The sequence below is a fragment of the Lycorma delicatula genome, chromosome 13, assembly GCF_047948215.1.
Source record: "Lycorma delicatula isolate Av1 chromosome 13, ASM4794821v1, whole genome shotgun sequence".
Lineage (NCBI taxonomy): Eukaryota > Metazoa > Arthropoda > Insecta > Hemiptera > Fulgoridae > Lycorma > Lycorma delicatula.
Genome location: NC_134467.1, coordinates 31,767,947 through 31,785,780, shown reverse-complemented (window position 1 = coordinate 31,785,780; position 17,834 = coordinate 31,767,947).

Here is a 17,834-nt window from a genome sequence, read left to right as displayed (position 1 = left end):
CCAGTCCATCAACCTATATGGGGCAGAGACATGGGGAGATATGATGGACATCAGAAAAAACATAAAAAGTATAACCCAAGTTCAAAGAAAAGGAGCACTAAGGATTGCCTATGCATACTGCACAGTCTCTGAAACTGCAATACTTGTGATATCTGGGGCAATCCCAATTGACCTCCTAGCAAAGAAAAGAAGGCTGAAACATCTCACTGAGCAGGAAATCGGAGGGAATGAGGCTAAAACGGAAGCCTGGAAAATAACCTGAGTATTTTGGCAGCAGAGGTGGAAAAAGGACGAAAGGGGCAGATGGACTGTCAACTGATAAAGAAGGTGAAGCAATGGGTTGAGCGACAGCATGGAAAGGTGAACTTCTACCTTATCCAATTTCTGTCAAAAAATAATAATAGGCTACTGTGTAAATAAAAAAAAATAATTTCTGTGTAAATAGGCTACTTCCACGCCTATTTACACAGAATGATAACAGACGATATACAACACTCATTCTTTGTGTGCAGTCAGTGGCAGAACGAGACGAGATCTTAAAAACATGATAGGCAGCTTCAGTCCTGATGGCGTTATCGAGAAGATGCTGCATTACAGAGAAAATTGGATGGCAGTTGTAAGCTATATATACACTGTTCTTCAAACAAAGAAGAGGAATGGATGCTTGGAAGACTGTTAGGAGAAAGGCCAATTCCCCATAACACACGACGTAGGAAGACAGGATTAAGGAGACAGATAGAAGAAGGCCTCCATCAAAAGACAAGTCACAGTGACCCCAGCTTGAGGTTTCTATATGAGAGCAGATACCAAGTGTTCCTGGAATTAAGTCTTGCCAGTTTGGTGCAGTAGTACAGCCCGTATTACTGCAGAAAGGTTATGTTGTTTATCAACGAAAGGTACTAAATTACCCCATCATTTTTTTCTGTTAGTCTTCATAACCACCATAAGATATTACTTCTGAGGATGATATGTATGAATGTAAATGAAGTTAGTCTTGTACAATCTAAGATCAACCATTCCTGATTTGTATGGTTAACTGAAACCCAACCACCAAAGAACACTGATATCCATGACCTAGTATTCAAATCCTTATAAAAGTAACCTGCCTTTACTAGGATTTGAACCTTAGAACGCTCAACTTCAAAATCAGCTGATTTGCGATGAAGAGTTCACCTCCTAGACCAACCCAGTGGGTCACTAAATTACCCCCTATGTAGTTTTTATTTTTTAAGAATCTAAAATCTATTAAGTAGTAACTCAAAGTAAAAGTTCTGTATATGTCCCAAAGTTTCTATTATTTTTGTTTAACAACCTAATACAGCCATTCTTAGAAATGGCTATACATCTAATTAGCTTTACAAAGGAGAATGAAATGAAGCCAGGTGTATTCCATACAGCAACTGATCACTTTGTTTATCGATAAACGTTGGCTGTGTAATAAAATTACTCTCAGAGAAATCAACTTGATGAGGATCTCAGTTTTTTCGTGTATCAAAACCATACAAAATCAGTGTATACTGATTATTATTAAAAAGAAATTTATATCTCCATGTTTTATTCAGTACAAAACTATTGTAATTAAATAAATTTTAAACTGCTCATCAGTAACAATGAAAATTAAAAAAAAAAATCATTTAATTATCAATAACTTGTAAACATTAAGTACTTAATTCATTCATACATATATGTGTACACATGTAAATATATATATCTATATAAAATCTTGGGTGCAATCTATTAATTTTAATATTTTTTTATAATCATAAACTAATTATTAAAACAATAAATTAATATTTATTACAATTTTTGACATGAACACTTAAATACTATCTCAGTGTTATCTGTAATAATAAGATAACCTGCAGTATACATTATGTGTGTATGCTAAAAACAAATAACCAGTAAAACCTTTGTATAATATGTTTGGTGCATGCATACAGAAATTTATGATAATTCATTTACATAATTATTTTTTCACACCTTAATGAATCTGTACTGATTACATTTAGAAATTATCTTTTCATATGAACAAGATGAACAAAAATCTCTTTGTATACAATGATATGATTTCGGACTGGAATATTAAATAATCAAACTAATTCTTATTTTATAAATATGAAAAACTACCACATATTATAGTATACATAAATCACTTAAAATTTTTCATAAAAACATCAATACGGTATAACAAAAATACAATCACATAACAGCAAAATTTACATGTTTACACACATAAAAATTATCTATCGTGCTCAATTAAAAATGAATGGTTAACATAAAATAAATACAGCAACATGGGATTAAAAAAAGTTAAAATTTGATAAAATTAACTATATAACTAACTACAATAATGACTTTTTAAAGATGGAGACATTAGATATTGATTAAAAAAAATTAAGATACTAGAAAGGAACTGAATTCAGGATAAATCACAATGGATAAATTATCTTATTTTAATTAATTAACAAGAAATATTAATAATTTACTAGGCAATGGCATCCCCTAACTAATGCATCACAGTAAATAAATACAGCCTTATAGTAAATAAGTAATAATAGGTATGGAAACATGATGATTCATCATGACCAGTACATAACAGGAAATCGTCATGATGAATGATGAATGATAAATAATAAAAATTCTGCCTTTACAAAGAATTACTGAAATCTAATTAATAGAAATCGGAGTAGAAAACTTTATAGGAAGAATAAAAAGATACATGACCCCCAATAAAAAAAAAACTCTGACAATCAATTGCATACAACTGTCAATAAAGTTATGCAATTAATGTTTTGAAAAACTTTTTAAAAACTTTAAACAAATTTTTTTCCAAAAACCCCTTTCTGGCAAACCAAAATTTTCAATCATTTTAAGCTATGTGGGGATTGTTCATACATCAGAGGTCTTTTTTTAATGATTAAAATATTCTGACGCGATTTCTTTCCAGCCATGGCGCTTTCAGGGACAGACTGCAGAAATTCGGTCTGATATTTTCTGGGATCTGTCCTCAATGTGGACAACTGGTTGATACTAACCTTGTCCTTTACAAATGTTCGAAGTACGAAGTAAGCTATTTACCTATTGTTAAATTCATACTTTACCTATTCATAAATTCTATTTACATATTGTTAAAAATATTGTTAAATTATATGAATATTTGCTTAAGGTAAACTGATAGTCCAGTAGAGTTGTATTGATAAGAGTGTAGGAAAAAAAATTAACTAATTTTATTTTCATCATATAAATCAACATGAAATATATACAGAAATGAAAGATATATGGGAAAACCCACAAAAAAGTGATTAAAATTTCCATCCATTTCAGATTTATTCCAAATTTTTCAAGAATTTTGTAAGATGAAAAAAACGACTCCATTACTACAGAATATTTATACTTCTTTTTCATATTTGTGTTCAAGATTTGTAAATAAAATTCCTTGTATAATATTATCATGCATAAATCAAGATTTTAAAATTTAAGTTTTATAAATTTTGCTGTATGAACTAGAGAATTCTGCTCCCAAAAAAATAATGTTTTGACAGAAAAGAGAAGACGGTGTAAGTAGATTAACAAACAGAAAATTTTAAATTCAAAAAAATACTGAAAAATTTCTAATTTCAGATAATGATTTAAAGAACTTTTGTGAATAGAATTCACAAAAGTTGATCTACAATCCCTAATGAATAAGATGAAATGAATGCCTATAACTAAATTAATGATGATCATGAAAATGTACAATTCTCAAAACCAAAAATCAGTTGTTAAAGTAGAATCAATTTTATAATAACACTTAACATATGATATTACTTTATATAATGTGAAAACCCCATTTATTTTTGGAATGAAAATATGGTAAGATTTTTTTTCGATAAAGTGGTTTTTTTAATCACATTTATTTCACAATGCATATTACAATAACTACTAAAATTAAAATAGCAGGAAATTATATATTGATTATATGCAAAAAAAAAACCAATACTTTTCAATGAACTAACATTATTTTCTGTCTACTCTACATTGAGGCCTGAAATAAACATGTATGTGTGTGGTACACGTAAATACACAACACACATACATATAACAACCTTAACCAGTTTATAACAACCTTACGCAGTTATAAATGTTAGGTCTACAGCAATGTAATTAATGCACTATTACTGAAAAATTTATACTAATTTCAGTTTCCTAATTTTATAATATTCATATTATTTTCTACTTGAGGCCTAGAGCAAATTAACGTTCTGTGTGTAAGTGCAAGTATTAGAATTACAATTTGGTACATATCATGTATGATGTTACATAAACAGAAGTAGTATTTCATAGCTACTTATAGTTTTATGACACTGTTTTAAAAACAATTACTCGGTCTTGTGAAACTTCATTGTTATTTTAACTGTGGTGTTGTTAACTGCTCATGATAGAAGTTACTAAGAATAAGGTTGTTTTTGTAATTAATTTGGTTTAAACAAGTATCAATAAATTTTGTGAAAAATACCCTATTTTAAAAAATGAACTAGTAGAAGTGCTTACATCTGATTTCACAGCTGTATCTATTTCAAGTATCAAGAGGTTGTGAGCTGAAGAGAAAAAATATGGGGTAGTATACACTCCAAAAAAAAGAAAATATTCAAAACCCGTTTTAGGGCAACTTGACAATTACAATAACAATACTATCTAATCTAAAGTCCACAGTTTTGTTTTTTTTTTAAATGAATTGTCCACACTCAATAAAGTACATTCAACTGTCAAACATAATTCGGATTTACTGAAAATTAAGTCAGGCTAGTTTACATAAACTTCTTTTATAGAAGAGTTTAAAATTTGCAGGAAAACTAGAAATAGTTTTATCGTTGATAGAGATGACATAAAGATTTGGTAAAGGAAATATTTGAAAAACAAATTTTATTTAAATGGGAGAAAAGATTTTTTTATCTGGATGAAACTTGGGTGAATGAAGGTCATTCAGTCAATAAAGTTTGGTGTGACACTTCTGTTACAACATCTAAGCAGGTTTTTCTGTCTGGTTTACGTATAAAATTAGCAAGTATCAAAGGAAAACAGTTGATTGTAGGAAAGAAGATGGATATGTTAGTGCATTATTAGTTTTCGAATCCAATAAAAAGTGAAATTACCACAAATATATATTAAAGATAATTTTTTTAAAACTGGTTTATTACGATTATGAAATTAATTCTGCCGAATAGTATTACTGTTATGAATAATGCACCACACCATAGTGTAAAATTGGAAAAAATCTCGAATACATCAAGTCTAAAAGCAGATATAGTATCGTGGCTGAGAAAAACAAATCTCATTTGATTCTACATTTTTAAAGGTTAAACTCCTAGAAGAAGTTTAAAAAAAAAAAGAAAAATTTAACAAGTATGTAATCGATGATATGGCTGAAGCAAACGGACATACAGTATTACAGCTTCCACCATACCACTGCCATATGATTCAAAGTAAAATAATTTGTAGCGCGGAATAACAAACCTTATAATTAGTGGTGTAGAAGTTTTATTTGAAAATGGTATCACTAAGGTAACGGCAGATAAGTGTATTAAACATGATTAAACACAAGAAGAAAAACTGTAGAAGATTTGTTGATATCAACGTAGATAAACTCATTATTAATTTCAAAAATGATTCCTCTGAATCTAATCTTAGTGAAGATGACGATGAGATGTTGAGTGGATGTGATTATTTATAGAGTGATTCACCGTAAGAAATCGAGAAAAACCAACAAAGAATTCTAATAAATCATAAAATATTTTTTAATTTATTTTATGCAAGTAAACAGTATAAAGCTCTTAAAAAATGAATTAACTTCGTTTATCATTTCATTAAACCATTATTATTTTGTATAGCTATTAACTGCATATGATGATTGTGCTATAGGGTAAAAGAAAATTGCCATTGAAAATAACATGAGTATATTTAACAAGCATTAAATGTTTTACAGCTAAGCGCACACTGATAAATTTTTAAGTTTCAACATTTTTACCATGAACTACTCACTCCAAATGAAGAGTGGCAGTCACCTTAAAAAAAAAAAAAGCTGTGATATTCATCATAATTTGGATTTCGAGAGGGAAGCTATGTTACCTGTACTTATAATAAGAATCTGAAAAAATAAAAGAAAAAGAGAGATACTGGATCCATCTATTGTAGCACGAAAGGCTCTTTAAAGGAGAATTTTACTAAATATTTCAGAACTGTGATCCTAAACCAAAATTTTAGATAAAGATATTTTTGTACCGAGTGTTTCTATGAATTGTTTCACATTATAGCCCTGTTATCAATTAATCAAAATAAAAATATTCAGTTATCAATTCCACCGAAGGAGAATTGTGACTTTAACAAAATATTATTAAATAATTTTAATAAAAAAAAAAAATGTACAGAATTGCTCCCCTTTGAAGTGAATTTCAGTAATTGATACATTTCCTTTACTTTTAATTCAGTTATTTCGACTTCTCATTGTGTAATTAATAATTATTTCCTACTCATTTTATTTTCAGTAGTCATTGTAAAATGCAAAGAGAAATAAAAAAACACTTTAGTGAAAAAAAAATCCTATAAAATCTACATTCCGAAAACAAAAACAAGTTGCTTTTTTATATTATATAAAATAAAGTAATATATTACGCATTATTATAGATTGGTTCAAGTTTTTATTCTCATTCACCGTTTACAAAACTAACCAATTGTTGTTTTTGAGAATCATACAAACTAAAATTTCATTTTCACTAAAAAAAAAAAAATAAACAAAATTAACAGAAAAATATAATGTGATATATCCAATGAATGCTGAAAAGCAAACGGTGACAATTATCACTCAAATGTTGTCAACCAGAGCAGCAAAAAAAGCCTTTCTGCTGTCATGTCACTTATTGCTTGAACTTAAATTATAACTTGACCTGACAGTCATATAGCAAATTGTATCGAGTGTATGGAAGGCCTAAGGAAGAACAAAAAAATCTCTGGAAATTCAATTAGTCACTGGGACCACAGTTAGTTATTGCTTCAGAGGATGAAATGGCAATTTTGTAGCATGTGAAAATGCCATGCATGACCGGGATTCAAACCTGGGACCTCTGGATGAAAGGCAGGCCAAGACGCTACTACTTGCACCATGGAGGCTGGCAAAAAAATGCTGATACTAGTAATAAAAGGGAACAGTGAAATGTAATTAGTAAATGAGGAAAATGTACAGACATTTAATTTGACAAAAGATGCAATTAGTACCCTCAGAACTCGCATAACTTATGCAGGATTAAGAATTCGATCAGAGGTTATGCTCAAATATAAAACTATGAGAACACAAATTTATAATATCTAAAAACTATATCCATATACTATTATAAAAAAAAAATTATATAGATATTTCAGCTAGAAATACATATATTATTTTATATGTTTGAATACAAATGGATAATCTGTAGGTACAAATTTAGTTGAGAAAATAGTTCACACTAAAGCTGAAAATAATTCACTGTCAAACTATAATTCACTAATCACACTATATCAGTAAAATTTAAATATTACAAGTTATTTTTTTATTAAAAAAAATATATATATATACATATATAATAAAAGCTTAATCGTTTATTATTACTTAAACAGCAAAAAAGTCTCTTATTGGAGAGCATGATTAAACATGAAAACACTTTAAAATTAAACGACTTTCAAATTATTATTTTTCCAAAGACTACAGAGTTAATTTATTGACTTCATCTGTGGAATACCTGGTAACAATGTTGTCAATAATGAGTCACTTTAGCAAAGATAACAAACCCCACTAAGTATTTGATTGAATTATCCATTCAGTCTATCTTGAATTTTGTTATTTTATCTTGTTTTTATGTTTATAAATTTAATACTGTTTAAACATGATGTAAATTTCTTTCTTGAATACTTTCTATGTTGGTTGATATATGTTAAGACTATGTATTTTCTGTCAGTAGATGCATTATAGATTTTATTATATGAATGTGTAACCATTAAATTTCTGATACTGTAAAAGAATAGCTGTTTTTACTTAACTTTTTCTAATAATTTCTGAGAATTACCTTGGATATTTAATATAATAACAAACAGTTATTCCCACAGATTCATATAAATAGGCTTTGTTTTAACTATTTTTCAATCCTAACAAAATAATTAAAAACAAAATGATTTTTAACCGAAAAATCTTACATTTTTAGATTAAAATATATTTAAAATATAAATTGTTTAAAACAAAAAAGTTAGGTAATAAAACAAAATTTTGGCCTAAGTGAAGTTATGCAAAAATCATGATTGCATTGGCAGTGTTAAATACAAAATTTCTGAATTAAAAAAAAAGTTAAAAAATTAATAAATTACAATTTAATTAAATTACTAAAGTCTAATTCCCTACTGATGTTAGATTACCGTACAATAATTATATTAGTATAACAATTTCTTTTTAATTCAAGTACTGTCTATCAATTCACTTAATTCGTTGATAAAATCTATAAGAAAAATACAATACATATATTCAAAGAGTGAGAAAAGTCTTTTTTCAACTATTTTACATATTTAACGGTTATTTTTTTATAATCAAGATAAAATAAAAAAAATATTTAATTTACCATCACGGTTTTTAATAAACAATAATTTTATTGATGGCAACATCAATAAAATAAATAATCAAACAGTAAAATCAATGTCAAAACTAGAAATGCAATATATGCAGTAACACTGCATGAGCAATTTGAAAAAAGAAAACTGTAGAGAATTACAAGAGAAATAGTAGCAATAGTAAATAATTTGACAAATTCCATTTAAAGGCACTCACTCACATACTTACATCTTTTCAATGTATTCAAAATATGTCACATACATTCATTAATTTGATATGATTGGTGTATTAAATATTTATTCTTCTTTATAATATAAATATAACAAGTTTCTATACAATATAAAAGATTCAAGAATTATGCAACTTTCATAAAATCATAAAGATTACTTTATTTAATAAAAAAATAAATAAAACTTTATCAAAATTAAATATGTAATATATAAAAATATGTATTTAGGTAGTAACAAAAATAGAAAAGGTTAAAGTTAAAAACCTTTAATAGGCAAGAAAAGACAAATATTTTAACAAAAAATATACTACCTATTTAGGAACTTTAAAACAGCAATAAAAAAAAGAAAACATGCACACGTTAATTTTTGAAAACGGCTTAACAGTGCTGTAAATGGCAAACTTTTTTTCACTGTAACTTTTAATTTCGTAATAGGTTGATTTTTTTTTTAATTTTTCTACGAAAACATAGTAAATCGTGGTACTGTTGTGCGAACGGGGAAGAGACTTTTTAGTACCGTTAATTATTGTGTTTAGTTTACTGATGTTAAGAAGCTGTATGCAATTTATAAATTAAACAAGTTCAGCGAGCGTAGGTTATGTTTGGTTAGAAAGTCGACTGTGTGTACTGACGAATCCTATGTACAATATAACTAAATCCTTTTCCATATTAGCTATTAATTATTTCTCATTAAGGTTTAATAAATTAATTATTATTAATATTATTGTCTTTAGTTTTTATATCTTTTTCTACAGTATCTGATAAAAATAAATTTGTAACTTAACTTTTTTTAATAAATTCAGTAACAATTATCTCTCTAAATTCGTCCACGATTGCGCAGGACAATAAAACGAACTAACGCGGGGACGTTTTTATTTTTTACACTGATCTCTATATTACTAGTGAAGGGACATATATTAGAATTGGTAGTTTCATGCATAAACTATCGCCACTAATGAGTGGTAGAACTAAGTAAAATGAAACAGTGCATCCGCAGAGGTAAGCGCAAGCGTACAATAGTTTTATTTAGTTCCCAGCATCTCATTCTGTGGCGCTGAAGAATGCTTCAATTAGAACACTTATTGTATTTTACACCAAAAGTTCCTAAGTTCCTCTATCCAGTTATATATATATATATATATATATATATATATATAACACTATATATATAACTATATATAGTTAAAAACACTATATATATATATAGTGTTTTTTATCACTTCTTTAGTAATAGTAAGACTTGTAAATTCTAATTTGCTTTTAAATGAACAATTAAGATTAAAACAATTAACCCTTATTAAACTTATAAATGTGAGATGTGCTTCATATCTTAAGTACTGCCTGTACTTACTGTTAAATTTATTATTATTTTTTTTTTAACCTCCGGGTCCAAAGTTAGGTATTGCTTTAGAGGATGAGATGAATGACAATTTTTGTAGCGTGTGAAAATGTTATGCCTGACCGGAATTTAAACCCGGGACCTTTGGATGAAAGGCCAAGATGCTACCAACTGCTCCATGGAAGCATCAAATTTATTATATTACTGATACATATGTATACTCAGACGGTTGATTCTATGCAAATATCTTAAGACTCTGACAAAAATCGGGGTGATATGTGATTATAAGTACTTAACAAAGGAGTCCTTTTTAGCCTCTGTTATCTCAATTCTTCAACTTCCAACATACTGGAGGTGTCTCTGTTAAGCCGAGCATCTCAGTAAAAGGTGTGGTACCCAATTCCGGCAGAAAACTGAGTCGGTGAGGAGATAGGATCTGGAGGTCAGTGAAAGGCAACAAGAAAAAACTACTAGTAATTTTCCCTTGGCAACCTCATAGCTTTGCTCAGTTCCAGTTGTACAGAGCTTCAAGTTCCCCATTTGAATCTCATAGGGGGAGGGAGAGAGGAAGACAGGATTGAGACAAGCCAATATATCAACACAGTTAAAAACATTCTTATGCAGAATAAGAAAAATTGAAATATGTAACCTTCACAGTCTCCTGCAGTTCAGTAAACTGGCAATCATGGAGAGGGAGATTCGTTAAATTGCCTTGGATTTTTTTTGGAAGGAGCAAGATTCATTGGAAAGGATGTATGACCCATAATATAAACACAATGTATTTTTCAGGAAGTGTTAATAAGAGTCAGAATGGCATTGAAGCAGTTGACCTACTGAAACATGTATATGAAAGGATATCACAGTTGTAAAGACATATCCAACTTTTTCAAAATTTCTAAAGGCGTTGTATTCTCTCCCCACAACTGTACAACATATATGTGGAACATGTCATTAGAAAAACCCTTGATGGGGCTGGACTGAAGACATATCAGTTGGTTGAAAGACCATTAATAATTTGCAGTTTGCTGACAATACCACTCTTCTTGCCAAAACTGAAGATGAACTTGCTCCCTTACTAGTAAAAATCAAGTACACAAGTCTTAAGATATGGAGTAGTTATCAATATCAACAAATTTAATTGATGATGATGAAGATGACAGAGGTGAATAAGTCTAACTCAGGGTTCAATTAAAGGAACTGGAGGTGATGCACAATTTTATTTACCTGGGGTCAACCATCTGTGACAAGAGAAGTTTGGAAAAAGAAATATGAAGGTGAATGAATTTAGGATAAATTGCCATGAAGATCATGAGTATCTGGCAGAATAGAGCAATAAATTAGAATACAAAGGTCCATCTTATTGAAACGCTTGTATTTTCTGTATTCTTGTATGAGTGTGAAACTTGGACCCTCAAGGGCAAAGATAAACAACGTACCAACTCTTTTGAAATGTGGTGTTTGCGTAGGATGCTACAGATACTATTAATTGTAAAAAAAATCAATATTTCAGTTGTTGAAGAATTGAACATCCCAAAATAACTTTCTTCCTGTGTCAATCAGAAAATCCTTCAGTTTTTTGAATATTGTGACAAGAAACAGAGAGAACCTCGAAAAAGCCAATGTAGAAGGAAATATTGAAGGACAACAGACCACGGGAAGGATAGCAAGCAGATGGATAAATCAAGACAAAAAAGTTACTCATTTATCAATACAACAGGCCTTGAGGGGAGTTGAAAATTGTGTCACAACACTCTGCAATGAGTAAAAATTGATGATGATGATGATGATGTGTACACTCCCTATTGTTGTTCTTTATCTTTATGTATTTTATCTCTTTTGGTTTTATGTATTTACCTTTTTCTTTGTAACATAGTTTTTAGTTTTTGTATTCTGCACGTAACATCTGAGGAAGTTACTGTGTACGAAACAGCTGTCACTTTTTAAATAAATTTTGTGAAAATCAAAAAACATTCTGTTTTCATTTCCTTTTTGAAAGTAAAGTAGGTTCACAGCAACATCAAATCAATGTTAATTCGTTGTTTTTATTTTTTTTTTTTTTGATGCTATTATGAATAGCATTTCTTCTGTTAGGTCAAATTGTGAATAGAAAGTCCTATTGTGATATTCTGAGGCAGCTCCAAGAAAATATCCAACAAAAACAGCCTAAAAAAAAGTCTTTATTCATCCACCATGTTAATGCATCAACCCACATGTCACTTTTGCATAAATTTGTGGCATTTACTAACATGACATATTATTCCACAACTTCCTTACTTACAAGACCTCATTCCATGTAAATTCTGTCTGTTTCTGAAGATGAAACTGCAACTTAAGAGGCAATGTTTTGAGCCCATTTAAGAGCCATAGACCTATTTGCATGAGGTAATGAATGACTTCATTGTCATGAGAAAATTCGCAGTGTTTCCAATCACAGGAAAGATAGTGTGATTGAGTTATACATGTAGAAGGAGACTACTTTAAAGATGGTGCTCAATAATTTTTATAAGTTGCTTGGGAACTTCTGGGTCCCACCTGTGATAAACTTAATAACTTTTCTATACAATGAAAAGTTTGCTACATTTAAAAAAATAGTTTAAAATTTATATAATCAATTCCCTTACTATTAAACCATTTTATGCTTTTCATATTATTAAACCTCAATGATATACTTTTCCTTAATCTGAACTGGTTTGTTTTTAGACTGAATTACTAGTACTCAGCTGATAACTATCTAAATAATAAAGGAACTAATCATTAATTCTAGGCCTAATACACCACTTCAATGTTATCTAAGATTTATGTAACAGCAAACAAAAGCATAACTTTTGCCTGTACAGTTTACAAAACTAATTTTAATTATTATATCATATATACAACTGATGGAAGAAAAAATTGAGTTTTATAAATATTAAAACCTTTTTCTACTTTATGTTTTAATTTGGAATTTATGAGGTGTGACTGGTAAGTTTTAAGACAGGTGCGGCCACTACTCAATAGGAGGAGGTAGGTTTGCCCACGAGTATAGAAGGGAAGGCTTGTTTTGTCCTTGAAATGTCTTGAAAAGATCAACATGATAACTTTGCTCAGTATAGAATGCATCCTAGTAAATTCAGTTCTTAGATGATTGATTTCACAAAATGGATGAAAAACAGAACAAGTTTATGTAAAATTTTGTTTAAAAACTGGAAAAAAGCTTCAGAGATTGATGAACTTAAAAACAGTTTTCTAGAATAAATGTTTGAGCTGGTCAAGTGTTTTTATCTGGTTCAACAGATTCAAAGATGTCCTTGATACAGTAAAAAATGACCCACAGGACTGGCCGTTCACTTAAACCACTAAAACATTCTGAAAGTTTGCAATTCAGTGCGCTCTGACCATAGACTTAGGGAGATAGCTGGATGAATTGACTCTAAGTTTCCACGTACTTTTTCAATTTTAACAGAAGATTTAAAGATGGGTCAAGTGTCTGAAATTTATTCCGAAATTGTTGTCAGACCAGCAGAAACAACACTGACTTGAAGTGTCTCAAGAACCGATTAATAGAACTGAAAATGACCCAAATTTGCTGAATAGGGTAATTACAAGCAAACATGGGTTTATGGGTATGACCCAGAAACAAAGACAAATCCATCATAGTGAAAGAGTCAAACTTCACCACAACCAAAAAACATGACAAAGTTAGTTGAATATTAAGACAATGTTAGTGGTTTTCTTTAATTCTACAAGTATCATGTAACATGAATTTGCACCTAGGGGGCAGACAGTCAACCAGGAATACTATGAAAGTATCCTTCAGTGTTTGCGTAAAAATTTGCAGAAGAAAAGGCCTGTACTCTGGCGAGACAAGTACTGGGTCCTCCACCACAACAATGCACTGGCTCATCATGTATTCTCAATTGCGGAATTTTTTGTCAAATTCCAGTACTTCTGCAACCCACCTATTCCCCTGATTTAGCCCCTGCTAATTTCTGCCTGTTTCCAAAATTGAAATTTTTGAAAGGGTAATTGTATGACTCGATTGAAAACATCTGACCAAATATGGAGAGGGTTCTTAACAATCTTAAGAAAGAACATTTCCAGGAATGCTTTTCAAAAATGGAAACAAGTTGGAGTCAATGTGTTCAGTCAGATACAAAATAGCCTATATCTACTGCCATTTTGAAATTACAAGCCCAGTCTTAAAACTTTCCAATCACACCTGATATTTAAAGGAAACTTACACAAATTCTGTAAAATTATTTATAAAATGTACCCGACTTTTTATATTGTTTCCAATGGTCAATGTTTTATTGAAAAACTATTGCAATATGATTTCATTTAGATATATAACAGGGGTGGAATCAGCTACCTCCCCTGGATAACATTAAACTGATCGTGGTCACCTTACTAGCCCAGAAACAAACTCAATAGCGACTGAGCCACTGAAAGTGTTCTAACTCAAGCCTACACAACTTAAGTGAGACCCATTACGGAGTATGGAAGTGAACTTATCTCAACATCGTCTAGTACCAACTTGGAAAAATTAAATAGGATCCAGAATCAAGCTCTGCAACTCTTGACCCGGTCCTCTCTGTTGCCGGTCCTCTCTAATAGGTACAATGGAACTCCAAACCCAGTGGACACCCAGTAGTACCCACTGGAAATTAAAAGAAACATTGAAGCCATAAAGTTCAGTGAACAAATAAGGTGCCTCGGCATAGACTACTGGGAAAATTATAAGCCATCTCACCAAAAACTGAAGACCCAAATGTCCCTGTTGGTAAAGATAAAAGAGTTAACCAGGACATATGAATTGGATATAGAAGGCAGGAAAGTTTTTCCAGCATGGCTATTAGACAATATTACCTTACCTAGAGCTGCAGGGAGGTTGTACCAGGTCAAATCTGTGGGCAAGAGTAAGATGCTGTCAACAAAATTAAAAGCTATTGTCCTGGAAACGATTAATAAGTGGCACCCCGCTGTAGACTGGTTCTAAATTTACACTGATGGATCTGCTAGTGGCACATGTGATAATGGTGACGCCGAAGTTTTCTCTCAAAAATTTTAGATATCGGAACCGGTGGGAATGATTGCATCATAATTTGATGGTGAATTTCGCGCTATCATGCTGGTCTTAAAACAGCTAAGGTTTGCCTCTGGAAATAGAGCAGTTAGTTTTGTTGATTCGCAAGCGGCGGTGTGGGCATTTACTTCTTTAGAGGTAAGTATATCTGTCGATGTCTGGCAAGGAAGAGAAATGATGGCAGAGTTGCTACACACCGGTTGGACCATGATGCTGCAATGGAATCCCAGTCACAGTGGTGTCTGGAGTAATGAGAGGGCGAAAGAAGATAGATTGGCAAAAGAAGGTTCCAAGAAACTGCAACCACAGGCCCCTCTTGAATTCAGTACGGTAAAAAAGATTATTACAGAACAAGGTGAAGGTAAAGGCAAACAAAAAACGTGCGACCAGTGCTAATGCCAAGCAATGGTCTTCATTATTGCTGCCTAATGCGAGAATTCCCCACAACCTTCTGCGAAGTGTCACTGTAGCCTGTTTCAGGATCATTTCTGGACATGACTGCTAGAGTACTCCCCTATATAGAATTGGATCAACCTATATAGAAGTGGCAGACATCCCTGCGTGTGGGTTATGCAGCTCAGGAGATCTTATGAATGGTGTCCATCTCAATACATGTGAAGCACTGACTGAAGTTTGATGATTCCCACAAAGGCAGGAAACATTATCATACCCTATGACAAGCAATCTTTATCGGACTGCTCAATGTAGAATGATGTTAAATCATTAAATATAAAACGTTGTAAACATCTTACGAATGTGACGTTACAGTCTTATTGGTGTAAAAATGTTTATTTCTTGACGACCGACTATTATGAACATAACAATTTTTAATTTAAATATAATTATACATTTGAATTCTGAATTAACATCTTACAAGAAATCCCTGATGATGGAGTAACACCTCCAAAAATAATTGGAAATATATTTTGAAACTTGTTGGTAAGTGGAACTTTAATTTATACAATTGTATTAATGGTGCCAATGGTGGCAAATGCTTAGTAAATTAAATCTAAATATAAGAGGCATTGTGAAAAAAAAGAAAAAAAAAGATAATTTATAAAAACAATAGTGTCCTAGTATAAAGAAATAAAATTCATCTGTTTACATTTTTTTTTCTGATTATCAGTTTCAAAGCAGTCATTTTTTTAAATCACTAATCCAATTCTTGGTAATAATAAGAACTTTTTTTTGCTAAAGATTATTAAAGTACTTACATAGTTTCAAAAATTTTAAACAAGAGTTTATATCGAAACTGTTAGGAATTTTAATAGTCTGAAAGAAAAAAATACAGTTTTGCTTCATTATGTTAACAGTGAAATAACAAATATTGAAAGTACCAAGTCTAAATTGTGTTCTACCTTTACACCAAATACTATATTTTTTTTTTACACAATCTAGAATGATATCACAGAATGTAAAACTATCAAGAAAGCAGATGAAAAATAGGACACCATTTGTGTACAATTTTTTTTTAAATCGTCTTTAAATAAATTGGAACTATAATAATAATAATATCACAGAAAATAATAAATTTTAATAAAGTATAAAGCTCAATTTTTATCATTAGGTGTTTTTGAAAATTAGAACCCTTCAAAGACAAGCTTTTCTTTTCATGGTAACCTCAATATTAGAAATATTATTATAGTAATTACAGTCTAATGCTCAGTAATAATTATTCTGGTTGTAACTATGAATCATGTTGTGGAACATGAGATGAATTTTATTCTGTATAAAAATGTGAAATCTGTCTGGATTTGAACCCTGCACTTTATGGTTGAAGAGGAAGGATGCCGATCATTCCAGCATGGAAGTTCATATTAGATATGTAGTCCAATCAAGATAATAGCAAAATTAGAAATTATTTTATACACTATTATCTTATAATTTCTCTATTATAATAAATGTAAGTTGCATAAATTATGAATCAATTATAAAATAATTTATAGATTAAATACAGTATAAACCTGTTAATCTGGACTTTTCAGTCTAGACTTCTGGTTAATGCAGACTGTTCACAGCCTCTCAAATTAATTTTCTAAAGAAAATATAGAAGAAGAAAAAGCAAACAGAACAATAAAATTAACATTTTATGTGAAATCTGCAATTAATTCTTAAAAGCTAATATGTTTTGGTAATAACACGTTATTAGGAAATGTTTTCAAAAAGTAATTCATTTACTTCCCAATAAAGAGATTGTGCAACCTTGTGTGGATATTTCTTGAATGAATGAGTTTCATTTAGCTTTAAGTTATACTATCAAAGCCACTTGTTACTTAATTACATCACCAAAATTACCTACCTACTGTTGAGTTTAATTATCTGTAACCCACACCAGTAGTAACTGAATCTGATGATGAATGTGATGTTTGCTGTTACCTTGGTAGATTACGAGTTAATTCTTCTGTTCAAATATATCTTATGTCCAAATATATCTTTAAGGAACAGAACACAAGGATAGCGGAACTTTATTATCTCCCTATTAATCGCAGAGCCTGGATGAATGTCCCTTGCTGCTGGGTCTTTCGTTAATTGAACGGGTCATTATTTATTTAGTGGCGATTATAGATTTTTGTTTTTTATTTATGGACGGAGTTGTTAT